Here is a 22,602-nt window from a genome sequence, read left to right on the forward strand (position 1 = left end):
GCAGTGTAAAGACAAATAAATCATAGTGTGTTTCCTTTTCCATCCCATGCTCCACATTTGTGGTTGTTATTGGACCATAAACATTTTTCAGAGCAGCTCCACAATCCTCCTTTCACTTGACCAGACGATGTATACTTCCCCATTCCACTCCTAATACATCGTGATAAGGCAGATTTTTCTTTAGAAGTTTTTGTTCTTCACACAGCAGTTCTTAATGCTCAGTTATTTTAGCTAAAATCTGATTTCAAAGTGAGCCGGAGAAAAACATAGATGTCACACAGCAGCGCTCTGTTTATAATCGTTAATAGACACTACTGTGATTCGTTTGAAGTTATTGTGATGGTTTTTGGTGAAGCGTTGACTACAGCTTCTGTAGAGAAGTCTGTTTAGATGTGTAGTCGGAGCCAAGAGTGATTGTGGTGAGAGGTGCTTCAGTGACACACACTTTTTCCTAAGTTCAGAGTTTTATGTCCAGATTTGTTGCATCTGGCTTCTTCTTTCGGGTCAGAATCACGATATATCAGTTATATCAGTTAAACATTCCTGAAGCAGAGTTAGCATGAAATGCCGTGCTAAGTTTTAGATTGGAGTTATTCTAAAATGATAAAAAAAATATTCCATAATGTTGTTCTTGCTCAGAACGACTGTTCATTTTAGCCTCCAAAGAAAACTAAACTGTAATACAGATAAGATATTATCTGCTCACAACCGCTTCTTCAAACCCCTCTTGAATAAATCTAAAATGTCCCTTTAAATATAGTTTTAGTCTTGAAGTTAGATTTATGAAAATAAAAGTTTGTTTTTTTTGTTTACTGAATTTCGAATATGACCTAAGTAAGCTGCTGATTTTAATAATCCCACTTCTTCCACTTAAAAGAGAGAGGTGGACAAATGAACAGATTTTATTTTGTTATTATTTCATCATTTTGTTAGTTCTCTCAGCTATTTGACTGTTAATATTGTGCCATACTGTCTGGTAAATGTTTATCAAAAATGTTCATGAGGTTTATATGTAATATGACACAACATGGTTTTGTTGTTAAAGGGGCAGTGTTATGTAAAATGAACTTTTTTGAGTTTTACATCAAATTATAAAGGTATTCCCTCATTACAAACTTACAGGGAATGTTACCTTGATTCTTCCGTGCATGTTTGAGAAATTCTTTAATCTCCATGGCAACCATTCAGCTGTGCAAAACACCTGGTTGGACCTAGCCCCGCCTTTGAGACGCAGCTCCTCCTCAGAGTTGCAGTTTCCAGGCTTCTGAGTTTCTGTCTCACAGAGCACTACTCCCTTGCAACTCCTCCACTCAGCTCCTTCAAACTAGCCAGCAGCAATTAGCAAACACCTGGGGGAGCTGCACATCTGCTGAGCTCATTACACGAGCTACTTCGCAGTTCAACACTGGTAAAAACTTTGAGGAGCGATGTTGTAATGTCTTCCTGCAGTTTCATAAAGAGGAAGAGTTTTTAAAGAGACAGAGACATAATTTCAAGGCATTTAATTACAAAGTCATGTTTGATATTATTTTGATCATTACAACAACTGAAGCTAACAGTTACTTGATTGTGCTAAAAAGTGGCACTATGTGCCTGGAAACACATAATGCTGCCCATTTAAATGTTCCTCCTTTGAAATGAATCCAGCTATTTAACGCCAGTAAAACTCTGTTTAAAAGGTGTGATGTGAGCGAATGATGTGAGACTATAAATGTCCGCACATATAATGTTGTGTTACTGACAAAAGAATGCTGAGGCCAGATAACCCCACCAGCTCTCTATCCCGACTGCTGCTGATGATGTTGACCCTAAATTAGTCTCAAGAGAAAGATGATAATGATGATGATGGAGGGGGTGGTGTTTATTTAGCCCGAGTCAGACTGGTGGGCCCAGGCTGTCGTAGCCTGGTGCCGTTCCGTTCCAGAGAGCCTCACTTAAGCCTGATGGAGATGATGGATGGCCCCCTGGGCCACGGAGCCTCTGCTCTGCATCAGCAGGAGCGGCTCCTTCAGCTGACCCTGCAACACACACACAGAGAGGGAGGGAGACAGGGCCAGAGCTGTTGCTTTGTAACGGGTCACACAGGTAAGCCCAAAAGTATTCGTACCTTTAGTGATTTCAAAGTTATTCTCTTTCATCCAGGAAGTTTGATTCTGACAGGAAATTAGAAAAGTACGTCTCGGGGTGCTGTGGTGGTGCAGGGACAAAGCACAACCCACATATTAAGGCTTTAGTCCTCGTGACGGTGGTCAGGTTGCAGGTTCGACTCCTGGCCTTGCGACATTTGTCGCATGTCTTCCCCCTTTCTCATTACCCTCTTTCCTGTCGAACTGCTTTCAAATAAAGGCCACTAGAGCCAACAAAACCTTTTAAAAGAGAAGTACATCTCAAAGGGTAATAAACTATTACTAACTACTGTTCTGAAAAAGCAATTTCCATCCATCCATCCATTTTCTGTTCACCCTTGTCCCTAATGGGGTCGGGAGGGTTGCTGGTGCCCATCTCCAGCTACGTTCCGGGCGAGAGGCGGGGTACACCCTGGACAGGTCGCCAGTCTGTCGCAGGGCAACACAGAGACATACAGGACAAACAACCATGCACACACACACACTCACACCTAGGGAGAATTTAGAGAAACCAATTGACCTGACAGTCATGTTTTTGGACTGTGGGAGGAAGCCGGAGTACCCGGAGAGAACCCACGCATGCACAGGGAGAACATGCAAACTCCATGCAGAAAGACCCCGGCCGGGTATCGAACCCAGGACCTTCTTGCTGCAAGGCAACAGTGCTACCAACTGCGCCACTGTGCAGCCCGAAAAAGCAATTTATTAACTTTTTTTTTATTTATTTGCTTGTTTGTTTCATTCTTTCATATTTTAAAATAAACACATGACAAGTTGACATAAACAAACATTTTGAAGAAAAAAAGTGTTATGTAGTCTACACCTTCTCTCTAAAGTTGATTCCCTTTACCATAAACAACTAAGCATCGACATAGACACATCTACAAACAGGCAATGAATATATAATAATAATAATAATAATAATAATAATAATAATAATAGAGAACAAATATATATATTAGCAAAGAAAAAGCATATATTAGCAATCAGATGAATCAGTGTAATTCAGATAGAATATTATAAAATTTTACAATTTTCTGAAAAGTAAAAATGTATTTACTCTCCTAGGTTTATATAGACAAAATGTTCCATAAACAGATGTTCCATTTGTTTTTTGGGGTTTTTTTAAAATCTCTGATCATCTCAAAGGCTCTCTCTATTAATAAATGCTTTCTGCAAATGTTGTGTATTTTAAACGTAAGTTGCACAATATAGTAGTCCACCAAGTTGTGAAATGTCAGGGTTAAAGGTTAGGGTTAAACCTTGGATTGCATCAGCCAAACTCTTCTTATAATTGCTGCTCAGCTTTTTGCATGTTTTAACTGGAATTGATCGGTTTTTTTAATTGCAGGAATTTCAGAATGAAAGATAAGAGGAGCCAAAACTGATTTGAAAACTTATAAAAGAAAACAAAAAACTAGAAATAGAAAAAGAAAAACTCAGACTGAGTCTTTAGAATAGCTGATGTGCCTGGATGGAGCCAAAGCTGTGTTTAAATTTTTCTTATTTATCACACAAGGATGTCAAGATGACTGGCAGTCAGTGCTCCACTAAATGTTTTAATGGTTCATCTTTCTCTTTCTTTTCGATAATTTTTTTTTGTTACAGTGTTATGATGTTGATAAGAATAACAATAAAAAGGAAAGTGTTGAATCCCCTGATATGTACATTAATTTTTTCCTGCAGTGTTTTGAGAGAAATTGATTTATAAGCCAGCTTTTTAATTTTTTTGCCATGCAACCCTTTCAGCTGAAGGGCTTCAGATGTTTGGAATTAAATTTAACATGTTAGAGGAATCTAAAATCTAGTGAAGTAAATTGGAATTGTATTTGTTAGGGGTTATTTTTATTTGGACTTATTGAAGTGACCAGAAACAAACATTTTATTTGATCAGATTTTTCGAAAGAATGTGCTGCGTCCATGGAGGAGGAGTTTCCTTAGTGCAATATCAGATTTCATTGGATTTGATTGATTTTTTTCTTGAGTCTGTAAATAACCAGCTTGTTGGTCAAACACAGCCTGGAGAATCAAAGATGTAGAATCAGTTAAAGCACAAAATAAAAATCAGAAAATCAATCAAGAATAAGAGATGTATTAATTCATATTCAACACTGAGAATTAAAAAAGCAACAGTAGTGAGAGCATGATGGGACTAAAGACAAATACAGGTTCTGAATGACACAAAAATAATTAAAAAACTGAAATATACTTTCAAATAAATAATAATTTTATTTGCTTAACTTTCAAATTACTCATAAGTTAACTATATAAGTAAATAAAAGTAGACTGGTATGGTGGAAACACTCATGCAGCAGAGGCCAGAAACTCCCAAATAAATGCTTATATAGCCATGTACAAAGGTTGGGTTGTTTAAATAACATCTATGAAAGAGACTAAAAGTGTCTGTTCATGCATTTATGGAAACAAAATACAAACAACTTTCAGATTTTGAAAACATATTACCCCTGGAAATCATAAAACAACTTTAAAGTTTAGAGTAAACATCATATAACGTACAATATGTACAATATGCATAAATAAAATACTTGCTACTGATTTCTGTAGTAGTTTGGTGAAACGTAGATTGTGTGCAATACAGTTGTGTTGTAAAACACAGCAACATATGGAGCTGACATCTTCCTGTTCAAGTCTTTTTTTTCATAATCTCATAGGTCTTTTAGAAGTTTCTACCCCGTTTTACTGAATTAAGTATGAAATGAATCATTAGACTGAGTACAGCTCATTTAAAAATACACATATATATATATTCATAATAAGAGGAAAATAAGATGTGTGACTTCTACATCTACATAGAAAGAGCATAAAATCCACAATGGTAAAAAAATCTAAAACTTTAAGATATTACATTTCCTTATACCTTTTGATTTTATTACCAAATTATTACAAATTTGTGTACACACATAATAATAAAAGGTATTTAAAGCAGAATAGGTGGAGTTCAACACAAAGAAGAAATAACTGAAAGGAAAAAGTGGCTAAATATGTGGAGAGAAGTATATTTCAGAAAGATTTCCGTGGAAACGTTTGTGTTTAAGGTTTGAGAGTTAAAGTTTCAAGTACAAGTTTAAAACAAACTGACTCTGTGGTCAATCTGAAGCAAGAACAGTTAAGCAAATGCAACAAAACGCATGCAGTTCGCATTTATGAACCACTCTAGCTGCTGACATACCTTCACCTCTCCGTCTAAAGGATCGTCACGGCGCAGAAACATACATACAAGGCGAAATTGACCTTTTTTTGTATTTGTGAGTCAAGCTCGTGTTATTACAAATCCATAGAGGTCGTCGGGGTACACAACATTTCTCTCAAGCTCTAAACACACCTTGGGCCTCTTGACGGCTGTTTCTGTCACTGGGAGCTGAAGTAAAGCTAAAGCCCCTGAAACAGGCCTTTACAACCACACAAACCGCCCCCCTTCAAACACACCAGGATTTATACCGTTCCTGCTTTCTGTCTCTCACTGTTCAGCTCTGACTGCGCTCTTAGTCACTGCAGCCGCAACAGCACAAAAACTGTTCATACGCGTTCTGATTCATAGCTTTTACTACACTGTGACAAGTTAATATCTTAAACAATTTTTGTAAGTAATAAATAAAGACAAGCAGAATTTAGTTGACCAGAAATAAATGTAATCAGAAATGCTTCCCTAAGTAAATGTCTCCTTTTTTCCTTATAGTGAACACAAGTACAGTTAACGCACATGAGCGATTTTAAAGATTCATTACTGGAAGACAAACCAAAAAATCTTATGAGATTCTGCATGAAACAGAGAAGGGATTAGCTTGAAATAAAGAAATATTTAATAAAAAGCCAATCTTTTTTAATACACTCAACCTTTTAATTCCTGTTTTGGACACAATTTGGTTGCCATATTTAAAAAAAAAAACTTAAATCAAAGCTTATTAAATTAGATTCTAACAAAAACAGCAAACGAGTTTAAATATTCGGAGTCGTAAGGATATTGAAGAACATTTCAACATAAAAAGAAGCAAAACAATCAGATTCATGTGTTTAATGATTCATACAGTTAAGCCCAAAATGAATCCCCTTGACAAATTTAAAGTTAGAATTACTTCCACTCAACACAGACGTGTTTTTCTGGTAGGAAATGTAATCAACATCTAACTACAGATATTACAATTGTGTTAAAAGAATATCAGGGTCATTATTTTTTAAGTGTTCATTTTTTCTGTAAACGTCATGTCAGAAATTATTTACACTCTATTCAGTAGATTAAAAAACCTTTACTATGTTTACAGCAGTCAAATTGTTCTTATAGCCGAACATTTTTGCATGTTTCCACTTAAATTCTGACTATATTCTGTATCTTTGGTAACAAACTCCAGGTTTCTGATGGTTGAACGCCTTCTTGCCGTCACTCTAATCTTAAAATCCCTCCATGGATTTTCTCCCAGATTCAAGTTGGAAATCTCCAAAATCTTAACATTGCCTGAAATCAGTAGAAACATGATGGTAAAATTAACACAGCACTTTTGGGCTTAACTGTAAATTGTGTTGGCAACTGTAAAGAAATGATAATGACCGTATAAACTGAGGGGATAGAAGAGATTACATTGTTCTGTATTGTGTATTGTAATCTTAAAGCTCGTTTCTTTGTCTCCAGTGAATTTTCACTGCTCTTAGAGAGCATCAGGACGTACAGCAGAGGAACTGAGTCATTTAGAAACCTTAGCAGAGTTCTTCTGGCACCGGGTTGTGAAGCGGACTGCCTGAAACCTCTCAGCGGTTCCAGGTTAGAACTCCCTCAGGATCTGGGTTCTTAGATTTTAACGCCTCCAGACCCGGATAGAGACGGCTGTCTGCTCAGTGTGCAGCACAGCAGAATCTAACCTGACATCACATTGAATTTGCATACGTATGTAGAGATGTGCATTGAATTTAAGCTTAACCTAAACAGTTTTGTAAGCACACAATAGTTAGATGTTATCAGGAATATTAAAGCAGCTGTGGAACAGGAGAATAAGTTGTAAGTCATTGGAAGTATTAGAGCAAATTACCACCTTTAAGGACTAAAACAATTATAAATTATTGCAGTAATGATTCCATAACCAGTTTAGTTTGAGTAACTAACATCCAAAACACACCAATGTGAGAAAATGTTTTAAGATTTAAAAACATTTTAACTCTTTGTTTTTATTATTCATCATGAATCCATGCTTAGGTATTCTGAGTATGACCACCCATGTCTTCTAAAAAAAATATTTAAGAATAAATTAGTATAAAAGTAATTTTCAGTATATGCATAAAGCAAACATGGCCTTAAAATTTGAAAATTTTCATTTTATTCCTTCTATATAACTACCTCATTACTTTCTGATGCACATTTTTAATTTGAGTGTACATTTGATGGTCAGAAATTAAATATAAGAAAATATAAAGGGACTGCCGATGAGAATGAGCTTATCAGGCTTAAACAGGTACAGCACATCAAATGGTGACATTTATGTTTGAACTGTATATCTTCCTTTTCTAAAAAAAAGTTTATCATTGTTAATACAGTTTATTTGTTTATAAATAAATAGAAAACAGTGTTATGTTATCCTGTTAGTTAATTATTTTATTTTGTGCATAGTAAGGCTGATGCAATGTTTGGCTCTTCTCGGTGTGTTTACTTACGACACACGGGGCAAAATAATAAAATAAAGACCAGATGCAGAGAGAAATAAGTCATGTAGTTCACAGGTTACATCACAGGAAACAAAGAGGAACAACAGATCAGTAAACCACATCAAATGTTATTAGTTAATATAAGTCAGGCTAATAACACACCAGATAGTAGTTTGCAGTAAATGCATGTGTGTGTGTGGGCGTGTGTGTGTGTGTGTGTCATGGAAGTGTTGGCTGTAGTCGTGGTTGTTATTTAGTAAACAACAGTAACTTTTAAGACAATGGAATTCCTCACATTTATATAAATATTTCAATCAAAGAATCAAAATTAATTTGATTTAGAAAAAATAGCAGAAGATGTCTGTCAGTTTATAGCTGCATGCAAACAAATAAGAGAACAATATTTTACTTAATTGACTTTAAAAAGCAAACCAGGGAAAGCTGTAAGTACAAGTGGAAAGAAGATTTAAAAAAATACTCCTAGCCTGGATTCTGTAAGTACTTGGTGAAGATTAACCTTTTGATAGAGCTTGTTAACCTAGAAGTAACTCCTGTCAGGACTCTGTCTGCGTAGCTAACCTGTAGGTATCCACGTAGTTGCCTCTTAAGGACTCGGTTTCCTCCACATGTACTTTATGTAAGTACAGTCATAGGAACCCCAAGTACTCCATAGTGAATCATCCTATGGTAATGTCTTTACCTTATTATTTTCCCATTAGTACCTTCAGCTACCCTTTGGAGAACCTCAAAACAAAAAATGTTACCAAGTATTTTTGTTTAGTTTCTAGTGCAAATATAATAGTTCATTTGAAATAAGGCAAAACTTACTTGCAAATAACTTTTCAGCAAGTTATAGAGCTTGTTGTAAGTCAAAAATTCCTTAAAATGGATGAAAAAGTTCTAGTTCCACTGGCAGATTATTTCACTTCTAACAAGACATTTTTTGCATATTATAAATGAAATAATCGGCCAGTGAAGCTAATTATTTTTCCTCGATATTAAGAACTTATTTAGTCAAAACAAGCTCCTATATTTTGCTGAAAAGTTACTTGTAAGTGAGCTTTGTCTTATTTCAAGTGTATTAAGATATTTGCAATAGAAACCAAACCATAAATACTTGATAAGATTCTGTGTTTTTGGAGTGTACTACAAGAAGTATATCCTGTAGGTGGTGTGTAATTAAGTCATCATGTACACTGTAAGTACTCCATAAGTACCTGGTAGGTAGCCTACGGGTGCCTATAGGGTCCATGCAAGTAGCAGGCTGTGTTATGAGTTGCTACCTAAAAAGACACCCCAGTAAATCTGACTGATCCTCCATTTTAAATCTGCAGCCAGGTTGAGTTGGATCTGAAATCCAACTTCTGAAGATAGTGTTGTAAAAATAGATTGTGTATTAAAATTACTCCAAAATGATAAACTGTGCTGTTTATTACATTTGAATTGTAAGTTCCACCCAAACCAAGTCTGAAAATATTGAAGTGCTCACGCAAAAATTGAATGTTGTGTAAAGACAAAAGCTCTCTGACGGGACCATCAGTTTTTAGATGGAGCTTTGTTTCAGACAGTAAGCAGCTGCTGACCAGGGCTCCGGTTCCCAGCTGAAGACTGTGCTGCCTATGTTTCAGCTCTTGTCAGATTTGTGCAACACTCGGCAGCAGCTGGCAGAGCAGCGCAGCATGAACAGAGATCCTCTCAACGAGGATTTATTAGTGCAGAACAAAACCAGGGAACCGGTCGCTGCTAGATCACATTTTCTCTGTCTGCATGATTCAGTCTCTGGGAAGATTTACTGCTGCCAGCGCAACTCCAAGACATCAGAGAGCTGTTTCTTATGTTTCCATCACACGCAGGAAGGAAGGAGGAAATTGAACAAGGTGAATCCTGAGTATTTTGTGAATGGGAAAAATGTGGTTTTGGAAGTAAAGAGGTGGAAGCAGAAATATTAATGAAGAAAGAGACAGTAGCAGAGGAGCCCAAAAACACACCAAATAGGCATCTGTGTGGTTGCTTTAACAAAAATTCTGCAAACTTAGCAAAACAATATTGAAATCCAATGTAAGTACAGCAGAAAATCTTGATTTCAGTCAAAGGCGTCAAGCCAGAACATGTGTTAAGCTGGATAAGAAGCATAAGTCTTAACTTTCCACATGAGAGAGACTGAATATTTCCAGGTTGTGGCTTTCCATTACAGCCGTAGTGAACTGTGATTGGTGCTCTGGTGCAGATGATTCAAGGAGATGCTGTGACTGGCAGGGCTGAGCTTAACCAACCACATAACGGCCGAACCCCCTTACCGTTTTCACATGTGTGACACTGCATCATCATCTGTAAGAAGCAGAGCAAACGATTTAGTTGACATGCACATCATTTGGTGCTCCATAATAAAAACAGTGGTTCAGTTTTATGACTGTAATATGAACAAAGTAATGACAGGATGCACGACACAGAGATCAAGAATGAAAAGGAACAAACAGTTACTTGGAGATTACAAACATTAATAAAAAGAAACTACAAAAGAAAGGAGAAGTCACTCTAGGCTAAAACTAAGCAATGAAAAACAAATCTGAAAGGTTAAAGGATGATAAATTGACAAAAAACAATTGTTTATTTGGACAATTTCACAAAAAAAGTACTTTCACTCGCCCATGGTAACATGAGCGGCACATATGTCTAAATGTCCATACCCAATCAGATATGAGCAAACAAGCTTCCAAATGTTAATAGTCTGTAGCCACGGATGAGAAATCGCCCTGGATGTTAGTGAGAGTGTGTGCTCTGACCATCTGCTGCCCAGCTGTGGGCTGATGTGTCCCAGTGTCTCTGTTCTTCTTTCAGACTCAGTCAGAGCCAGTCCCAGACCTGCAGCTGTGAGTTGGCTAAGTGGTGCAGAGATGCTTTACGAGAACGCTTACTGAAGCTTCAGATTGGTACACAACACTCAGCAGCCCTGCATCGTCAACAGACTTTACTGCTTACTTAACTTAGCACCTCTTTGTATAATGATAATAATAATAATAATAATAATAATAATAATAATAATAATAATAATAATAATAATAATAATACATTGATTTAAGAGATAAAATTGTGAAATTTATAAATATTTAATGTTATTCTCCTCTAATTTTGTCTGCCTTATCAGTCAGTGACTGTCAAAAAATTACTTAAAATATGACTTTATTTCTCCGAAATCTTTACTTGTATCAATGTATAACAATAAAACAATGAAGTGTATAACACCGGAAGATTAGCCAGGGAAAGTATAAGTAAAAGTATAAGTATAAGCCATTTTGACTGCCTTCAATTTTATGAAGCTGCTTTGCTCCTTAAGCTAGCATAGCAAGCTCGAAAAACACAAAAACACTGACCTGAAAAGCACAATATTACTGTAAAACACAAGTAACTTTATAGTAATATAAAACTCAAGTAAAAATAACTTATTTGCCATTTTCAATCCCTCTGAATACCTGCCAGTCAATTTATCAAGCTTTTTGCTCCTCAAGCTAACATAAAAATCACAAAATGGATAAGAAAGTTTCTGACAAGAAAAATAAGATATTCTTCTAAACATAAGTAGCTTTATAGTAATAAAATACAAAAGTAAAAGAACTTATTTTCCATTTTTATCCCTTTGATTGGCTGTCAGTCAAATTGATCAAGCTGCTTTGCTCCTCAAGCATTAAATGTGAAATAGACAATAAAGTTTCTGACAAGAAAAAGACTGAAGGAACTGCCCAGACATCCTGCTGTGGAGGACACTGCTGCAAAAAAATCCCAAAACAAACAAAAAAAAGAACTCACGACTAACTAAAATCAGAAATTATGATATCATGCTAATGTAACACTGTAATAATTATTCAATAATCGATAGAAGGAAGAAAAAGACAATATTTCCTTATATATGTTGTAACACTGTCTGTGAGTTTGCAGTCAGGAACTAATGCTGTTACCAAAAATAACTTAAGATAAAATACCATGGGAGGATATTTTAAGCTCACAGTTCTGCCCTGTTTTGTAGAGATCAAACTTAGCAAATGTTAAAGAGTTATTGCATTTTTTAACTGAGGTTCCAGGTCGTTATTATCACTAATAAATTTCTTACCGGCCAAGTAAAGAAGGGGTGGAAATGTACTTATTTTGTTTACTGCTGTTACTAGACAAAGAAAGACAAGTTTTTGGGGGACAGAACATTTCAGCAACAAACCAGTTCAATGTGTTTAAAATTATGAAAACATCAGACAAAAACTAAACAAAATAAACATTGCAGTGAAATAATAAAGTAAAGAAATGAAAGCTGGAGGAAAATTGTACTAGTCATTCAAAAATGTTACAAATCTTGTATTTTACCTCCTTTGTTTTCTGTATATTTAATTATGTGCATCCATTTTTCATTTAAAGCTTCTTTAATAATAGTCTTCCTTTAAATCCAAGATGTTTTTTAACTGAATATTTCATGGATTTCACTTGAAACATAATTTCTTTAGCAATTATTAAGACGGAGGCCAAGTTCCTTTAAATCTAGACAAAAATGGTCATTTTAGTCTCGATCTGTTTGGAGTTGCTTTTGAACCATAATAAATGAAACACTGACCAACATGTTGATGGGTAACGATGGCAATGTGTAATGTTTACTGGTTTTCTCAATTGTTTTCAATGACTTTGTATTTTTTCTGTTTTTATGATGCAAAGCACTTTGAACTGCCTTGTTGCTGAAATGTGTTATAAATATACTTGATTGATTGATCAGTTCTGCTGCTCTATTTTCATTTCTGACTCATGAACCGTCACAGTCATTGGTTTCTGCCCATTGTGGCAGATTTTCTGTAGGTTGGGTTGGTTACTCTTGGGTTTGATGTGGGTATGTTGCTGTGACTTTCCTTCCCTAGTTCTTACTGAAACTGAACATTTGAATCCCACACAAAGCAGGTCGGCTCTACCAAAACTCCCTCCGCAGGGAATGAATCCGAACACAACAAAGTCAGCAGAACCTGCAAACAAGCAGAGCGAGAGGAGAACCATGCAGCAGCCGTGATGGATTGTGCGTTTCCGTCTGGTCGCTGATGTGCTCGGTACCAAGCATACAGAAAGCGGCGGTGAGGGCTTCAAGTATCAGGAACCACTCATCATCTTAAAGATCATCGCAGGTCAAACCCCCTCCCAGACACATGAACCGGTGCACACAGAGACAAGGTCAAGCACTTAACCTGCTCTAATCACAGGCGCCATTAACATCATCACAGCATTATGTGAAAATCAACACAGTGACGTAAACTTTCCATCATTTTAATATTTCAAATGAGAAGGGCCTAATTATCCTGCAGCCAGACAAAAGCTATCGGCGCAAAGCCTGTAGAACCGCTGGAGCCTAAGACTGTTTACCACAAGCTTATTTAAAAAACTTTCTTCGTTCATTTTTTGTGTATGTTAGAAACCATACAACCACAATTATATTATATTATATTATATTATATTATATTATATTATATTTCAGTTTAATTTTACTAAGTAGAATTAATATTATAAAATAAATGAAATAAAATAAAAAAGTAAAATAAAATATTACATGTGACAGGTAATAGAAAATAGTTTTTAATAAAGATGTATTATCTATCTATCTATCTATCTATCTATCTATCTATCTATCTATCTATCTATCTATCTATCTATCTATCTATCTATCTATCAGTATATATTTACAAAAATGCTAGAAATGTTATGAAATAATAAGTTTACTAAGAGCATGGCTACATAAAAAAGTTAGCAAAATAATATGAAATTCAAGTTAAATTAGTTAGAAGATTAAAAGAAGCCCTGCCAACTTATTTATGAGGTAATACTTAATTTTTTAACATTTTTAATGATCAGTTATGATTCATAATCCTGCTGTTGTGATGTAATGAGTTTTTGTTTGCATTTATTTAAACTCTGTCAAAGAAGCGCCAAAATCCTGGAGAAGAGAACAGGCAGGCGGGCTCTGTCTGTAGAGCAGCGGATGGATGGATGGATGGATGGATGGATGGGTGGATGGATGGATGGATGGATGGATGGATGGATGGATGGATGGATGGATAGATAGATAGATAGATAGATAGATAGATAGATAGATAGATAGATAGATAGATAGATAGATAGATAGATAGATAGATAGATAGATAGATAGATAGATAGATAGATAGATAGATAGATAGATAGCAGTCCTTCATAATAGGTAAAGACAACAGATTAATGGAACTTAATCCACGAGTTTTCATTAAATTAATGGGTTAATTTAATTTACATATGTATTTATATAACATATAACAAATAACTAACTAACTAACTAAATAAATAAATAACCAAATAAATAAATAAGCCTGCAACGTTGTAGACAAAAAGCTTCTGTTTGCAGATGCTGGTATAAATAATTGTTAAACAGACACTTTTTAAAATTTCATATTAATATAATTTTATCCTAAAATATAGAGAGTACATAATGTTGATTTCCACCACTGTTCAGCCATCAAATAATAAGATCTGTACGGTACAGTGCCTGTTCGGTGCTATGGAAACGCGTTTTGCTCCCGCTATGACGCTTCCCTCCGAGCTCTGCCGCTTGTGCGCGGCGCGCTGCCGAGTTTAAACCCTTAATAGGAGCTATTTAGTTATTAGGGCGCTTTTAAGCTGTTATTCGTCACGCACGCCCCGCGTCGCCCCCTCCTTCTCTGTCAAAAACGGCGTTGAAATGAATGAATCGGAACCTTAATAGTTGCTTACATTCGAGCCATTAGAGAAGATGAGGGCTGCAGTCAGTTTGACGCTGCTGACATGCAACAGAGACTTACCCAAACACAAAGCACCGGGCCTCCAATTGCTTCATTTGGACCTTTGGATTTTTTTTTTTTTCCTCCGCGCTTTTACCCACAGAATAGATTTTAAAAACACATATCAGGAAGACATCCTCAGTTGCTGTGAATGCAGTGATTCTGACCCAGTATTCCAGCCTCCTATAAAGTCCTGTAAGAGCCCAGAGGAGAGCAGACCCAGCGCCCCGAGAGTTCGGCCCTGCGCACAGAGATCACCGTCTGGTCTGAGTGAACACGGACACGCAGGGTGTGAGTTATGCAGCGGCCTCACTGTACGCGGATTCTGGTGTTTATGCTATGTCTGGTTTTTAGCTGGCTTCAGATTAAATGACAGGTTCCATTGCTGCACTCTGCACTATAACAGGACTGCAGAGTTTCAGAATGGGCCCTGCTGTAAATAAAACCCGTCTGACTCGAGACTGTAGGCCTGAATCAAATGTTTTTTAATTGGACTCAATCAAATTAAAACATATATTTCCTACTGTAAATTCCTTGGTGATTCAATGTCCTGTCAATAAAATGAATGGGACTTGAAACCGTAAATGACAGTATTCATAATTTAAGTTTAAGAAGATTCAATTATCGCAGAGACAAATTTAATTTTACACCAAAAACCTGATTGAACTCAGTTAATTTAAGAATTCCTCGTGTTTTAGTAAGTTACTGCCTACAAAAATCACAGAATCAGAACTTTTTAAAATAATAAATAAATAAATAAATAATAATAATAATAATAATAATAATAATAATAATAATAATAATAATAATAGCTGAAACCTAAGAATGATACAATGATACTTTTCTCGTTTTTGTTTGACTTTAAATACGTTTTTTGTAGTTTAGGATCGAAAAACCCAATGAAACAAAGATTAGGTTATTTGATCAACAGAACGACCAAATTCTGGCTCAATTTAATCAATGGAACTGGTCCAGGAAATTACATGTATTTTATCTCGGTAGACTACAAGCAATATTTCTGTGTAGAAACAACTGAAGGTAAATAGATAAATGCACTCACTCAAATAAAATTTAAACAATTATTACTATAAGATTGTTTCGCTGGTTATGTCATAAAGAAACAAAAAAAATGAGAACTGGTTTGTCATTGAGTCATAAAATGTTGCTGAAATAGTAAAAAACGTTTTTTTACGTCATACCTGTCATCTCCAGGTATATGAAGATGACGGCGCTAAAATGTGCTGTTGCCTGGCAACGCCTGCCTCATGGGTTAATAAACAACTTACAATCGTGACGGACTTTAGACATTAGCGCTGGATTCAAACTTTAATTCGTTCTGCAACACAAGAACGTTCTCCTCTTCTGCCAGTTCCTTATACTTTCTTTAATTCACTATATTAGTAAATCATGCAGTTCTCGCTCTGAAGACGGAACCAGTTAATTTGTTCCCAAAATGAATCCCATTTAATTGAACATTCTTCTTACAAAACTAATATACTTGATTAAAAATGCAAAAACAATTTACAATTCAACCAATATTTAAGATACTTCAAAATATATATTTTTTTAATTGCATCTTTTCTACATTTACGTAGCGCTTTTGTTGTTATACTGGCTACTCAAAGTGAAGCCGCACATTCACACACAGATCCGTAACTTCCAGTGCCTTGCCCAGCGGCACATCGATACATCTCACTGCACCGGACTTCTTCTTCCTCTGCGCTACGGTGGCCTATAAATCTGCTTCATATTTAGCAAAACTGTCTATCAGAGGAAGGAGGAACGATAAATTATGCAACAAAATGACAAGCATCAGAGATGTTATGATTTATGTGGCCTCTAATCCATGGATTCACTTTATTGCTGCAAGGTTGTTAGTCTGGTTTTTTATTTTCAGAGTGCCCTCGCGTGCGAGTTACATTCCAACTTTTAGCTTATACATTTTATTGTAATAAATAAATTTTTTGTCTTCTACATATTGACTTATTTATTGGTGGTAAAGTCTTTTTTCCTTCTGCAGTTAGTGTTCCGAGTCCTCGTCCCTTTTTCCATGTTCCTGTTCCAGTGTGTGTGTTGGTGTGTGTGTGCGCCTGTGTGTGTGTGTGTGTGTGTGTGTGTGTGTGCGCGCGCGCGCAGGATATCCTCCTGGCCTTGGGAAAAGAAAAAAGAGAAATCAGAATGGGACAGACTGACAAAAAGCAGACTGCGACAGAGAGCTTCCTCTCAACTAATGAATTCCTGATCACACACAAAGGCGCGCGCGCGCACACACACACGTGCGCGCTTTTCAGACGCCAACATGAACCAAGAAGGTTCTGGTGGGTCTGTTTAAAAATCCAGCTCAAAAGTGTGAGCTTTTCCCTCTCTACCCCACGCTGCGTCTTTGTCCATCTAACCTGACGAGCCTGATTGTTATTTTTGAAAAGTGGGCTTCATGTTTTAAACTAATTTCTCCTCTTATTTCAAACACTGTGCATCTCATGCAGCGCTTGTTAAAAATGCTTACGAGTTGTTATTGAGCTCAGGTCAAATTATGGGGAGGACAAAGTGGGATGAAAGAAAATCGATCCTTCTACTTCGGTTAGTGAGGAGGTGAACGTCGCATCGATTCCTGGGTCAGAATGCGATGCTCGTTTTGACCACCAGGGGGCAGAAACTCCAGAAGGTAAACAGCGAGCAGAGTTTTAAAAAAACAAACAGCTGTGCTGTATGATGAACCAAACATACAGCATATACAGTAACATATATTTTACACCAACCACTGGTTGGTGTGAAATATATAATACCCCTTTAGGTTTTGGTGTTTGAGTTGAAATTATTTATTTGCTTTGAAATTATTATTATTTTTAAATCAAAAATGACCCACATTCAGTTCTAAAATCACAACCTTATAACTTATACAATTGACTCCTTGGTTCAAAATATAAACAACCCTGAAAACTTTCAGGAGGATTTCAGGATTTGTAGGTTTGTAATGGATGATTTTCCTTCCAGAGTCTTTATTGTAAAGTATGTTCTTTGAAGGAGATAAAGTTGTAATGTTTTTATGAAAAAAAATATTAAAAGTATATATAAAACATATACGGATATGTTAGAACAATAGAATAGAATAGAATAGAAAACAGCCTTTCTTTTCCAAGGGGAAATTCAAGTGCAACAGCCACAACAGATGTAAGAGTCACACAAAAAGTGTTAAAACACTATATATAAAATATATTGACAACAACAATAATAGTAATAATGGTCATGGAAGAAGTATAAATAATAATAATAATAATAATAATAATAATAATAATAATAATAATAATATACTGTACATAACTATAGCAGAAGATACTGTGTAGTCATTAGAAATAGGCATATCGGAGTCAGATCACTTTTCAAAATATTTTCATAATTTACATGTGTATTGAACATTGAAATAGATTATTTACAATACAATAAATTGCTGCACATAAGTAAACATGATATAGATGTTACAAATAAATACATTTCAAATTACATAATGAACATGCTCTGTCTGCACTGATCAAGACTGACTAACTCAGTATGCTAAATGCTTGACTTGTTTAACGTAGCAGCAGTTTTTAACTGATAATTATTTTACCACTAGGGGGCAGTTGTAGACTATATATAGGGCAGTAGAACCCTATTAATTCTACACATTTCACCAAAAACGCACTTTATATGCCAGAGGTGCGTTATAAATGATTTTTCAAATATGGCAGTGATAAAAAAGAATGCTTTTTTAACACTTGTAATACAGTGATCAGTAAAACTAGGAAATTCTAAGAAAGTACCCAAATAATTAAAGAAAATATATATATAGAATAATTTATTTGTTACTCTCATGTCTGAACAAAGATGGGGTTTTTGGAGCCTCAGCCTCTTTTTCAAAGGGTCTCTGTTCATGCTTACTACAAAACGTAAGTTCAAGTACATCCTAAAACACAGAGGGATATGAAAGTACAGGATCATGTTTCTGTTTGAAGTTACCTCACACAGACAAAATATACAAGCAAAAACACATGAGAGGCCACCGCTGTGAGGCCACTGCATTGGCTTTACTATGTGACTTATTACACTCAGACAAACACGCACACACACCAACACACGCATTTATGAGAAAGGTTAGTAGCTGGCTTAAACGACTACTTACCTGAACTGCCACAATAAATCCTGCGTTACAGAAGGTTTCTCATTATTATCCACAAAATGGAGCATCAACTCCGTTAAACTGGGCTGCGTTTGGTGGGAACGAGTAGATCTGAACTATTTTGAATGTTGAATTCACTGCAAAAACACAAAATCTACCATTAGGAAGGCAGGTAAGGCATAAGGCCAATGAAGACATGATTTAACATGAATGTGACATACAGTGGTAGTTTTTTTTTCCTGTTTTTGCTTTTCTTTCTGCTTTTTATCTTCTCTTTTTCTTGTTCTCTACTCATGTAATGTGATATAGCAGCATGATGTGCAAGATGTTCTTTTCTTTGTTTGTGAAAACAATAAACTAATAAAGGTGTGTTTAAAAGCCCCCACAAAATCTTACCAAAAATGTTTGGTCTAGTTTCTATTGAAAATATCTTATTACACTCAAAATAAGACAAACTAACTTCTGAGTAACTTTTTAGCAAAATATATAGAAATGTTTCTACATTTTATGTAAAAGTAAAATGTTCAGGGCATGCCGTGGTGGCAGAGGGGTTAGCGCGACCCACATTCAGAGGCAACGTGGGTTTGACTCCCGGACCCGAAGACGTTTACCGCGTGTCTTCCCCACTTTCCTGTCAGCCTACTTTGAAAAAGGGACACTAAAGACCCCTTGCAGGGTGATAAAAGTAAAATGTTCGATGTCAGATTCAGGTTGAAAAAGAATGTATTTGGGAAAACTTTAAGTTCTGCAGGATTTTAAACTGTTGAAACACAGATTATTTTGAAGCAAATGTTTTATCAACTCCATAGGAGAGAAAGAGCATCTCTCTGCAAATGGCTAGTGGTAAGTCACAGCTAAAACCAATTAAAGGAGGTCAATGTGGACCTGCAGCTTCACTACAGCTTCTCTGCAGGTCCTAATTGATCACAACTATTCAGATATTTCTAAATATCTTCAAACTCCAATGGCCACACTGTACAAATGTTACAGGGTGTAGAAAATCTCGGTGGACATTGAGAAACTTTAAAGTAACGACTGCACTATCAAGGTTGATGGTGTGAGAGATGAAAAAGAATCCAAGGCTCATCACTAAGAATGTGAACCATGCCTGTGGCAAAGCCTCAAGGCAGAAACTCCAGCATTACAAACCACTGGACTCCAAAGAAGAAGTCACTACTCACAGTAAGACCTCTGCAAAATTTTACCAAGATAAAGAAGACTTCTGGTCTTCTGTTTTGTGGTCAAGACAAACAAAAATTACTTGTTAAGCCTCAGTGATGAAACCTCCATTTAGCTAGAAAAGAGTGAAGCAATGTTCCCCAAGTGTGGTGGTGGGAATAATAGACAACCTTGATGAAAAAAGACCGCATCAAGATTCTCAACAAAGTCATGATCATTCAGTCTGCAGAAAAACTTATTCTTGGGCAACATTAGATGTTTAGCATGACACAGCTAACGTGGTGAAGAAATGGTTAGCTAATAAGAAGGTGAATGTTTTGGAATAGCCAGCAGAGTCCTGTTATGAATCTAATAGAGAATTTGTTCAGAGAAGTGATGGTGATGGAAAAGACTGAGAACTCAGTGCAAAATATGAATGGTCATCCATACCAGTAGAGACATGGACAAAGATTGTTAGAAGGGTTTGGTTGCTATGATAGCCAATACCTGGCTTTACTATGTGACTACCTTCCTATCTTTCCACTGAATGGAAAGGTATAATCATTTTGAGCATTGCATTTCTTGTTTATTTAAAATGTATATATTTTCTTCCTACCATTTACCCTTTGTACATTGACCTATCTTTTGGCAGACTTCTGCCTTTTCCAATCAGAAAATAACTTCCTAGTTGAAAGATCATTTCTGGTCCACAGCTGCAAAGAGTATGAATAATTTTGGTCTTAACCGTATAAGTATGGGAGCTTCAGTCATGAAATGTTTTAATTCAAAGGTGAGTTTGAAGTATTTTGCAACATTTGTTTGAGTATGTTGTCCTTTGACATCAAGACCTCTTGCCTTATTATTTCTAACTGTATTTATTTTGTATAAACTGATTGTCATTTTAGAACCCATCAGGATTTCACCATAAGATGTTTTTTTTTCTTTAGTAATTTATAAAAAAAACTACTACACAACACTTGTTTAGGACATTAAGACATTATTTTTCGTCTTTCCTCTGCCTTCATATAAGAAGCTGGGACATGGAGAGACACCTCAAACCTGTCAGATTGACATGGTTTGCTTTATGACCCACGGCACACACTCATACATAAACACATAAAGAGAAAGGATCCATCAATTACATTCTAACCAAATCCAGTTAACCTTTTGTCTGTTAGGCCAGAGACACAGAACCAGTGCCAGCGGCCAACCACAGCACAACAAACACACACATATATTACGAGAGAAACCTACACACACAACAGTCTGTGGTGAACTGTAAATGGATTAACTACGGTGCAGAAGCTAGTCTGGACATCATCACTGAAGCATCTGGTCAGCAGGACTTCTCCCTGCTCATGTCTTGTTACACCATTTTTATTTGTCTGTTGGTTACCCACGGCTACAATTTACAGATCAAGCTGACGAGATAAGGTTGTGATGTTAATAAGTGCTATATGGTTTACATAAGCAGAAAAGACTGTAGGCTACCACTAATTTGAAGCTTCTAGCTTAAATTGTTTAGCCTAACACTAAATTGCCCTGGGGGAAAAAAAATGAAATCAAAATTTATGTTTTTCAAATTGACAGTGCCAGATATAAGTACAACCTGCTGATTTCATGAAAAAATTCTAAAGTTTTCAGTGTTCTTTTAAAGATTCTTAGAAGTTTACATAAACTAATAATGAGTTTCAAAAACAAGAATTGGATACATCAACATACACCACCACTAATACTTAAATAATGTTTTCAAAGTTATCAACAACTCAAAGTCTGCAAAGGGAAAAAACTGACATAAATTATTTTCTTGCTTATATTAAGAAATAGATTCAAGTTATGTTTCACGATTTCATAACCTTATATAGTTAGTGACATCACACCTCTTTTTGAAATGAGTTTGGCTGAACTTTTTCCTCTGCATTGCATATATTCTGTATATGTGTGTGTTTTTGTGAATGCAGAGGTATGTCTGCGTGGTCACAAAGTGATAAGAGATGCTATCTGGACCAAGTCTTTCCACTATGAGGTCACTGAAACACAGGATCTGTGTTTGTGTGTGTCAGTGTGGACACAGTAAAACCCACAGTCTGGTTCCCATGGTATTAAACGTAGCTGTACAGTGACATGAGTGTGTGTGGTGGGGCTGGAATCAGCGTGTGTGTGTGTGTGTGACAGAGAGGTGCCAGTGTTATCAAGAGAGCAGTAGGAAGGTTATGCTACACTAACAAGAATGTCTCTCAATGGACCTGACAAAGTCCAGCTGCCTCTCTTCTCCCCTGTTCAGCTCTCTTTGTCTTTCTGAAACGCGTGTGTGCACGCACACGCCCACCCCCATGCGGACACACACACACACACACACTCTCACACATTCTATGAAATGTGTGTGGGTGCAGCTATCCTTGGTAAATATATTACTGGTGGCGTCCATTCTTTCTAAACAGCTGGATAATAATGATAATCGATTCCTTATCGTGACTAAGTCCTGCCTTAACCAAGAATAATTTCAAACCCTTGTTCCTATGGCAACCACCAAACTCTGTCCTCTTATCATTGAGCTTTGGTGCTCACAAACACTACAGATGCCACTAATGTCAGACTAAATTTAGGTTCAACTGAGGACAAATTGCCAGTTGGTGTGAGTGGTTGGAAATGTTGTGTTGGATGCAGTAATAATTTATCCACACTGCAAAAACGCAAAATCTTACCAAAC

This window comes from Xiphophorus couchianus, chromosome 5, assembly GCF_001444195.1.
Source record: "Xiphophorus couchianus chromosome 5, X_couchianus-1.0, whole genome shotgun sequence".
In the NCBI taxonomy this organism is placed as follows: Eukaryota; Metazoa; Chordata; class Actinopteri; order Cyprinodontiformes; family Poeciliidae; genus Xiphophorus; species Xiphophorus couchianus.